This window comes from Malania oleifera, chromosome 3 (genome assembly GCF_029873635.1).
Source record: "Malania oleifera isolate guangnan ecotype guangnan chromosome 3, ASM2987363v1, whole genome shotgun sequence".
Taxonomy (NCBI): Eukaryota; Viridiplantae; Streptophyta; class Magnoliopsida; order Santalales; family Ximeniaceae; genus Malania; species Malania oleifera.
This window is the reverse complement of record NC_080419.1, coordinates 120503107-120514109: the sequence shown is the minus strand read 5'-3', so window position 1 is coordinate 120514109 and position 11003 is coordinate 120503107.

Sequence of the window (11003 nt, the reverse complement as noted above, 5' to 3'; positions counted from 1 at the left end):
ATCATTTAACATCCTAAACTTGCAAACGAGATTGCAATCTTATCATTTTAAAATATTTTACTAAATTTTGACTGGTTGTTGTTAATTAAGATCCTGAATTACAATTGGTTCAATTTTTTTTAAAAAATTTGTATTTCAATAAATTAAAAAAAATTTAAATATATGAAATTTATTATTCTTAAATGCAATTTGTTTATGAGGTATAAATCACTCTCTCAATTGGATCTATCTCTCTTCCTCTAATAATAGAGTGAAAAAATAATAAGAAATCACAAAAGAAATGTCCTATTATCACGTTGGACACCTCCAAGCCACCTTAGCACTGTCTCACGTTTTTATCTAACTATGAATTAAACTATTAATAAATTATTAATTTATTATTAATAGTCATTAAAGATTAAATTAAAATTTCAATTATAGAATTAATCCATTTATTATGATTATTAAAATTATTAATTTGATTATAATAAAGATTATGAAAACTATTAATTAAATTATTACACTACTGATTTAAGAAATAAATTATAAAATTATAAGAAAGTTTTATCAAACAATTTACTAAAGAAACATAGATAAGAAGTTTTAAATCAAATATAATTCATGAAAATTATTTGATTATAATATATGTATATTTTCACTTTGATGCTCAATTGTTAAATGAATTTCATGAAAATTATTACTTTATAATATCTTGATATTATAGCTAAATTCATTGAATGCTTGAGATACGAAAAAAAACATGAAGTCAAATCTTTGTAATCTATACTTAACTAACTTCATTATTGAATTTTTTTATTTTTTTAAAGTTCATAATAATTTTCAATTATGTAATTAATGTCAATTAGGAATTAATAAAGTATTAATTCAATTACTATTATTGGTTATCAAAAGTAGATTATAAACTTATAAGACTTTTAAAAAACTAACTATTTTATTTATGAAAAAAAATTTAAGATATTAATCTGTTAATCATCGTAGCATGGGAGTATATATGATATGCCCCGCAGCGGATATACAATAGAGTCAGAGGGGGGGGGGTGAATGACACTTTTTGTGTATATTAAAAAAAAATCTCTCTACAAAACAAAATACTTGACAAGATTCAATCAATTTTATCACAACATATGGAATTTAAATCATGCGCAAGATAAACAATAAAGAGTGGGGAGAGAGAAGCTTAACACCAAGTTTTTAATGTGATTCGGCACCCAGCTTACGTCCAAATCTTAGCACCAAGTTAAGGATTCTACAATTCACTATAATCACTCATTCTCCGGCAGAGCAAGCCTTACAAACTCGGGAACAAATCCCTACCGCTCACAAAGGATCTTCACCAATTTGGTTCACAAAAAACCTCACAACTTACTTCACTAAGAACCTTTCACAAAAAGATGGAAGATTACAAAAAATGCTCCTTATAATGAGAAAATATGATTTACAACTCAAACCTCACACAACTCTATTAAGAAATGATTCAAACAAGATTTAGAGGAAAAGAGAGTTTGAACACTTTGTGAATATAAACTATATGCAAGGTGCAATGTGCTAGGTTTTTGGATTTAAATATATTTCTCACAAATATGATCAACAATAATCAAAAACCGTCCAAAACAAGTTTAGGAACTTGTATTTATAGCCCAAAGCTCCTAATAGCCGTTAACTAGCCGTTGGGAGCACTCCCCAAACAAAACTAGACGTCTACCCGTTAGAACGCTGGGCTCGAGATCGCTTGTCGATGAGTCCACATACACGTTGACAAGCCCCACATATACACTAATCAACGAGTGCCTGTTCTCATCGATGAGACTCCTCTACAAGTCTCAGGTGGGTCTCGGTATCTCTTTGTCGACGATTCCCCTGTATACGTCAATGAGTCACCTTCACACACCAGTCGATGAATCCACTGTATTCGTCAAAGAGTCACCTCTGCAATTTCAGGTGTTCTCGGTATCTTTTCGTCGATGAGTACCTTGTGTACGTCGATGAGTTCCTCATACATACTAGTCGACGAGTCCATGTGCTCGTCGACGAGTCACTTGGGGCTAAAACTCACATACTGTTTATTCTTTATTCAAAAAACCTTTTAACATTTAAAACATTTCTTTGACAAAATATGAGAAAGATATTAAGTCTAATGAAGTTCAAAACTTGTCCAAGTGAGTTTCCCCTTAATTATAAGATATTTTGTTAATAAAAAATCCATTTGAAAGCTCGTTTGATATCTTATATGTCATTATGTCCTTTTATGAAAAATACTTGACTTCTTTGAAGCTTTTGGACATAAGGCTCGTTTTGACACATTTGGGATCAAGTATGAAAATGCTTGTAAAACCAAGATATTAAAAACTTGTCCCTTTGAAAACCATGTTTTGAGTTTACGATTCATTTAACAAACTCTTTAAGTTTAACTTTGAAAACCATGAAAGGTGAGTTTGTGTTTGTCTTTAGTGCAATTCTATAAACTCATATGTCCTAATATGCATATGTTTTGCTTAACTCTTACTTAGAAATCTTGTAGAAACAAAACGCAAGAGTTACAAATTGAACCTACCACTCACACGACCCTTATTACAAATAATTCAATAATTATAAAACATCAAGTTGTGCTTGAGTCCTTTCGAGTATGTGTCCATTTGATCTTTCTTTCTTAACGCCTACTCGGTTCGATCTTTACCTCTGACTCAGTACTTCAAACATTTACCACTTGTACCTCTACTAACCATAACTGCAAAGATAGAAAAATACTAGGAACACACAAATATGTTAATATCATCAAAACACATTAAATATGATATTGTAACCAATAAGGCTAACATAATCATTTTATTATTATCTTATAAATTAATTCATTTATTAATAATAGTTATTAAAATTATTAATTTAATCACTATTAAATGTTAAATCATTTTTAATAGTAGTTAAAATCTTGACTCAACTATTAACAAATATTATGAAAAATATTAATTCATTCATTATAGTTTTAAAAAATAAATTATAAAATTATATTAAGTTTTTATAGGACAATTTTACTAGAAAAATATAGAGCAGGATTGTTAAGTAAACCTAATACATGAAAATTATTTGACTTAAAAATATTTTAACTTTCATATTAAACGACTAAATAAACTTGTACAAAAATTTGATTAATCATGCATAAAATCATAATTTTCTTTTTCAAATATTTGAGTGAAAAACATTACGATTTAAAACTCAGGGAGTGAAATGCAACGTAGTAAAACTTTAGGGACTCATAGTGTAATTAACTCAAATAAAAAATATATTTTTACTGGTTAAATGACTTATGAGATTCCAATCATGCCCCTCTCTTTCGTAACAATGACAAAATAGTCATGGTTCGGCCCGACAGTGGCATTTTGGTAGATATAAGGAGACGACAAGGGCATATGTGGAGAGTATTTTATACTTATTTTCGCCGCGAAGGAAAAGTAAAGTGAATGTCGGAAGAAAAGCGCCGGGTGATGCTCCGTCCGCTCCGCAGGAGACGTCGTCGGAGTCCATTCCGCGTGCTTCGCACGTGCGCGGTAGGTGAAATCTGACTCCCTGTTTGGCTGCTGTGGAAATTCGTTTTCCACTCCTTGAAGTTTCCTAACCCAACCGCGGGAAATTGAGATTTAATTCACAAAAGTAACTCATGATTGAGATCATGAAAATATTATTTGCATAGGCCAAATCCAATCATGGCACACCTTTTTCCTTTTTTTTTTTTTCCTTTTTTCTAATTTTTTGATCCTGAAATTTTATTTATATATTTATTTTTACCACTAAAATATAATAAATTGACCCAATTTCAATAAAATATTATTTATTTTGATCTGCAAATTTTACAATTTTTTCTCAAAAAGTTTATCGCACCATGTGATTATTTTTTAGGTCCCGGTTGCCGATAAACTTTACCCATAGGAAAGGGAATGATTTGGCTTAGCCCTTGCTCCCCTTTTATATTATTCAAGGGAATGCTAGAATATTTTTGTAAAAGTTTTGAAAACAGAAAATTTTAGGCTAAGGAAAGTCATGGTTGTTCTTGGGTATCTCTAGGTGATAATATTCTCGTTCAATTTTCTAGTTTTACTGAAGTTTCATTTCATATAATTATGTGTCCTATTTATCTTAGAGTTTCTCGATGTAATGACCCAAAAATTCATACCATTTTTTTTTTTATATTTGTTATATGTGCTGTGAAACTGTATTACTCTAATACCCCTGATAAAATCTACTATAACATCTCGGTCCCAAAGTGGGCATCGAGGAATTCCTATTCATAAGATAACATATCTATGCAACAGAAAACATAAAATCATATAACCATAATTATAATACCAGAATTCAGTATTTTCCCAAAACATATATATACACATCTCTCCAGTAATCTCAACTAGATCATCTAGAATCTACACAAAAATACATCTCCCAGCATTCACTTACCCTATAGACAGGGTAGTACAAGATCTTCTCTATCTCCGAGCCTGATATACTCGTCTAACTGGATCACTGGAAATGTTAAAATTACTGGGATGAGACAACTCTTAGTAAGACGAAATATGCTATTATTAGTGTGTGACAACTAAATTTACATGAACAATATACTTTTGATCAAATGAAACTGAGATAACATGTAAAATAAAATACAATATAACTTACACCTATGTAACTTAAAATACAACTATTTCTAAACTTTCTATTTAATCATACTTTTAGTATCTATAAGTATATCTGTTGTTTTCTATAAATTTATATATATACATAACTGTAAAAACTTCCTTGGATGGATATCTGTAAGTCATGATTTGACCCCTTATGACAGGGTTGTGCGGCCTGTAGGTAGGACTTAATACTGGTTGTCCTTCCAGGATAAGTCAATTGAAACCTCTGTCGTCAGATCGACCGCCTCAACCAGGACTACCGGGAAGCTTGCAATCTCTCCCAAGGCACGATCGACTACTTATAAAATTCACACACTATCTAAGATATGTGGTTGTACTCTGAACTGAAATAGCTATGATATCGTGTTTTGAAATCTGATTTGGTCCATCAAGGTCTGATACTATATAATACTATTGTATATATGTATTTTACTATTTACCATGATTCTATTTCAACTAAATTAACCATACCACTGTAATAACTAATATGAATAAATTATAATATCTGAATAAACTGTAATATCTGATTAAACAGTAATATTTGAATGTTATGGTTCTATAATCTGTATATCATGGTATTCTATAAATGCTGTAAAATATTTTTCTGTGTGTATATTGTAAATCATGATTTTATAAATTCTGTAACACATCTTTCTGTATATATATACTGTAAATCATGATACTATGAATGCTGTGTAAATTCTCTACTGAACTGATATTTCCTCATGTCACACAATTAAATAAATAAAACCCATGTACTGTAACCTATATTTTTTTGATAATAAAGATAATTTATAATCTGTAGAATCTTCTTGAAAACACATAATTTCATACCTTAAAACATCCAGAATTCATATCCCAAAATACATATATTTTTTTTATTAGTAAAAATTTCTAAAATTACTAGCACAGCATATTTTCCTTACTTGGCTAACTGAACTCGTTTACTGATTTCTAACTCATGCCTACGACATTCATGATTTTAAAACCAAGAGATAATACATATACATATCCCTAGTCAATTAACAGAATGGTCAGAATAACTATCATATTCACATTTGTCCCAAATCTGCATGTTCATAATTTCCTAAACTATATACCATTATCATCTTTACTTGAGTCCTTGTGGAAACATGTCATGCCCTGAACCCTGATGTGGGCCCCAGGTTGTGATATGAGAACCTGACCTGTATCTGTATCATACAAACATCCATGATACCAATAAATATGAGGGTCCAACCGATAGGGCTTGTAGATACCCTACTTAGAACCACTATTCACATGAATAATGCAACGGAACATATTTCAACCTATTACATTCATTCATACTAGAGTACTAAGTTTGTCATAATACAAAACATCAACCCAAGGTATCCAACATAACCCAAAATGACATCCCGACTACAGTTTAGTACTCACAACAGTACTTACAAAAACTAACAAAATACTACGCACCCTTTAGAATGCTAGGTCCAACTACCTGAAGGACCTGAAACAGATTTGTATGACTGGGGTAAGACACTTCTCAGTAAGGGAGATTCAGATTATATTAGTATGTGGGCATATGAGTATTATTCCAATAAGAAACAAAACATTTCACATTTCCAGTATTTTCACAAACAATTCCAGTATATTTCACTATCATTGGTATAATCTGGCAAACCAACATGTCCTTATTGATTCACGGTATTGAATTGGAATCCTACAACCCTCGATATTATCCGACAAACCGGTATGTCATTATTGACCCTACGATATTGAACCGGAATTTTAGTAATCATAATTCGGAAAATCGGCATGTCATTACTGACCCACTGTATTGAACCAACACAAATTTAGTGTTTTCACACTCTTTAGCATAAATCGGCAATTTACGACCATTGGTATTAACCCGACATGTCTTATGGCCCCACGGTATTAATCTGGAATGTCTTGACCCCACAAAATCAAACTGGCATGTCATTATTAACCCCACGGTAATGAAACCGGCATGTCAGTAACCACCATTCTTGAAAAAAGTTTGGAACTCCAGCTCCTATATTTCATTTCAAACATATCACAACTCAATCATCACAAAATATCACCTATTTGGATAATTAAACAATCATATGATGATTGATCTGGAAATAAAGTTTAACATAAAATAATGGTACGGTCATCTTTATACTTTAGTTTTATTCAAATAAATGATTTTCCAAAAGAAATGGAGACGATACCCGAAACCCTAATTTTCTTGAAAACCGTACACCCAAAAAATCGACAATCTCACCTAGTGAAATTTTCCAAACAAGTAACCAAAACATCCGTATCAACATAACCTACAGTTCTACTGGATTAGATTTTAAAAATAACTGATATAAACAAATCCCTTTACCTGTTCCCAAACATTGAAACACGACTCCAAACGACTTGAAACAGTTACACGGATTCCCAAATCCTAAAACCAAAATGTCAATATCACCCTATTTGGTACAGATCTACAAGTCACTAGGCTCATTTCGACCCTTACCTCAATTTCAGGGTAAAAACCTGGAAATCTTCAAATCGAAATTCTATTCCGTAGGATTTGTAGAGATTCACCTGCTGATCCACGTAGTAATGTTGGATCGTTAATTCGGGCAATGAGCTGCCTGAAATCTTAGAGAGAGAGAGAGAGAGAGAGAGAGAGTTATATAATAAACATAACTTAACCCTTAAGTAATCTAAAAATATCTCCTCCAAGATATATATTTTTTTATTTGGATTACTACAAAACACCCATTAGGATCCTTAGCCTGCATGCAGTGTTCAGAACTTCCAACCCTAAAATTCACATTAACCCTAGTTTAATCAACCCAAACACCAATATATTTTGTCTAACACAAATCCTGGGTTCAGAAAAACCTATTAACCATATAAACCTTAAAATAACCTACTTACCATGATTTTGGGATGGTGCTTAAGTACTTCAAATCAACATTCTACTCCTGCAATCTTATAGATAATCACCTCGGGATCATTGTGGTAACTTCTGATCGTCGAAACGGGGTGAATCAGAGCGAGAAATGAAGAGAGAAGGAGGGCTGGCCGAAATTTTAGAGAGAGAAAGAGGAAGGATTTGATTTTTTCTTGCAAAAATTGATTTTTGTGTATATATATATGGATGGCCACGTGGCTTTGTTGACGAGACACGTGGATTCGTTGACGAACTTATGAAGGGAGTTCGTCGACGAACCAAAGGGTCTAAATTTAACCTCTCTGTATCTTTTCGTCGACGAGACAGTGAAACTCGTCCACGAACCAAATAAGGGTGTTCATCGATGAAACTAGGGGGTTCGTCGACGAACCCTGCTTTGTCCCTTTTGGATTTTCCTTTTCCTCTCATTTATCTCCCTTTATCTTCATCATGCAATAGCTATTATTTTCCAGGTTTCTACACTCGATCTTAATTTGTTCATGTTAAACCTGCTTAAATATGGAAACTAGATATTTTATTGTCCGTATCTTGTTTTGATAATTTTTTTATGGTAAGCGTTGGTGGTGCAAGTATTTAGATGTACTGCGTGAAGTCAAGGCTCTATTTGGTTGGAAAGAAAATACTTTTAAATGGAAAGTAGGAAAAGTATTTTCTTGGAGAAAAATGATATTTCTTATATTTTCTTTTATGTATGGCAGCAAACAGAGGAAAATAGGATATTAATTTTTCTCTCCCTAGTGAATTATTAACTTTTTAGATCCCTCAGGTGATCGAGCTTAGCAAGCTCTAGGGTAAGGTTAGTTTTTGCAACTACGAGTAGTCATAGGAACTGAAATATGTAAAGTTATGTTTAATTTCCGATTATGTAATATGAGGTGAATGAATACACTTTTTGGATGTACAACATAGAACTCTGGTATTTTATTTGAGATAGTTTAATTATTTTTCGCTGTGTGTATGGTATTTATAGTATCAGAGATGGATGAATGGTCACACAACACTTCGGACCCCACTTGACGAGTTCGGGGCGCTACAGGATAACTCATTCCAATCTACTCCTATAGGGATAAATTTGGTAGTTCTTAAACATATAGAGACAATTGTTGTCAGAATTTTGTGATTTGAGGCAAATTTAGGACCATAAAAGGAAAATGTATTTTCTCGCATGAATTTGCCTTACTCCAAATATTGCTATGCATGGACGAAACCAACCCTAAATTCGCCTCAAATATAAATAAATAAACGAGCAAATATTTGCATGCATGCATATATAATGGTGTATGTGTATACATAAATATAATATTTTCATTCAATTGTTTATAACTTTTCAATGAACTATTTTTATTTTATTATGTATTATCCATTATAAAGATTACGCTTTATCAACAATATAATAGTATTATATAAAATCAATTATTTATTTTGATAATATAAGAAATGGGATTTAAAAAAAAAAGAGATTGTATGTTTTTTCAGTTGGTAGGCAGACCTAGATTTTTGGCAAGAGGTGAATCTCCTAATATGTAAGGAGGCGAGGTGGGGATACAATAATGTTCTGAGATGAACTTAGGTGGTAGGCAAGTCAGATCGTTCTTGATGACTGATTTGGGTTCTTGATGATTGATTTGGGTTGCCTTCAAATATATCGTATATGTCTTTAGTTATGTTTGGTTTGTAAAATATTTATTTTTAATAATAATGTAGTTAAAATAAAAGATGCAATAATTTACATTAAAATAAAAGTTATCACTAGGAATCAAATAATAAAATACTTGTGTTATCACTATAAAAGAAAAAAAACAAAATACTATATTATTATTATTATTATTATTATTATTATTATTATTTTGAATTACTCACCGGGTATTCACGCGTCCGTTTTACGGTCCACATGACTAATCCTGCGCCCCTTGAAGTTGATCCCACAACTCCAAAGGGAGGGTAAATTCAGGAGTCTAGGAGCAGAAACGAGCTCAGGAGGGTTTGAACACCTGATCTCGTGAGAGGCACTCCCGCAGCCCACACTACCACCTGAACCACACTCTTATTATTATTATTATTATTATTATTGATGACCGGAAGATTCTAGTCACCATCGCGCCACTTTGAATATAATGGTACGGTACCAAATTCGGGGTGAAAGTCGTTCGCTCATTGATGCACCCTTGGTAATTCACTAGGTAACCTCTCAATGGGAAATCAAACTTGTGATATTGAGGTCTTCAATGTAACAAGTCGCTCGTACTACTTGATCTAACCCAGTTGGACTCATTATTACTATTCCATACAAGAAGAGTTTGGGCAATTAAATTTATGGAAAAGAATCTTACTATTCATTTGCTACAATGATTTTTTAGTAATACGTACCTTGTGGGGCCAAACATTGACTAAAATAAATTAAGCATCATCACATGGGGTGAGGCCTGTGAATGATTAATAGAAATGGGAAAATATTGATGCAAGGGATCATCAAGGCAGCGTTTGTTTTGTACTTCCGAAAATGAGTTTTGGCCCTTTTATATATCATCCTATGCTGTTGCTTGTTTCACGGATTGGAAGTGTTGAATGAGACAAATCCTTAACAAAACCCATGTTTTATAACTTACACAACAAACCCCAAACCCCACCCATCCCACCCCCCACGCCCCGCCCCGCGGCGGCGGGCGGGAAAAAAAAAAAAAAAAAAGAAGCGAAAGAACAAAACCATAAAACATAAGAAAAAAGGACATCTTGATCCATAAATGTAGTAACTCGAAAATCTACTTTGATATCAACTGTAGTGGCCTGAATTTTATATAGCAAAAGATTTCAAATTTATTATATCAGAGTAATAAATAACTTCATTATAACAACAATATCTTCAATATCAAATTTTAACAATCCTAAAAATTCTAAAATATTAAAAACATACAACTAATGATTACTAATCTAATATTTATTCTAATTGACTCTTATTATCCCACCCACGCTTCTACTACGCTACTCTAATTTCAGATAGACTCATCAGGGTATCTGAAATGCAAAATAATAATGGGGTGAGACATCTCTCAGTAAGTATGGACTAAATTATTATCAGTGTGTGACTAAAATGAACTTTAGTATAGAAATAATTTAATAATAATTTTAAATAACTTTACTATATTAGAAATTGCATTTATAAGCCTTGAATCACATATTTAAATAAATACACGTACTTTTCTCCAACACAACATATAGACATATTTAATGGTCAAAATCATATAAATACATAAATATGTATAAAAGAACAATTTCTGACCGATGCATGTCATGTTTAACCCCCATGACAGGTTGTGTGGTCCGAAAATTGGACTTAACATTTGTTGGTAGATCAAAGTTAAGTCAAAAGTTTATGTCTGTAAGATCAG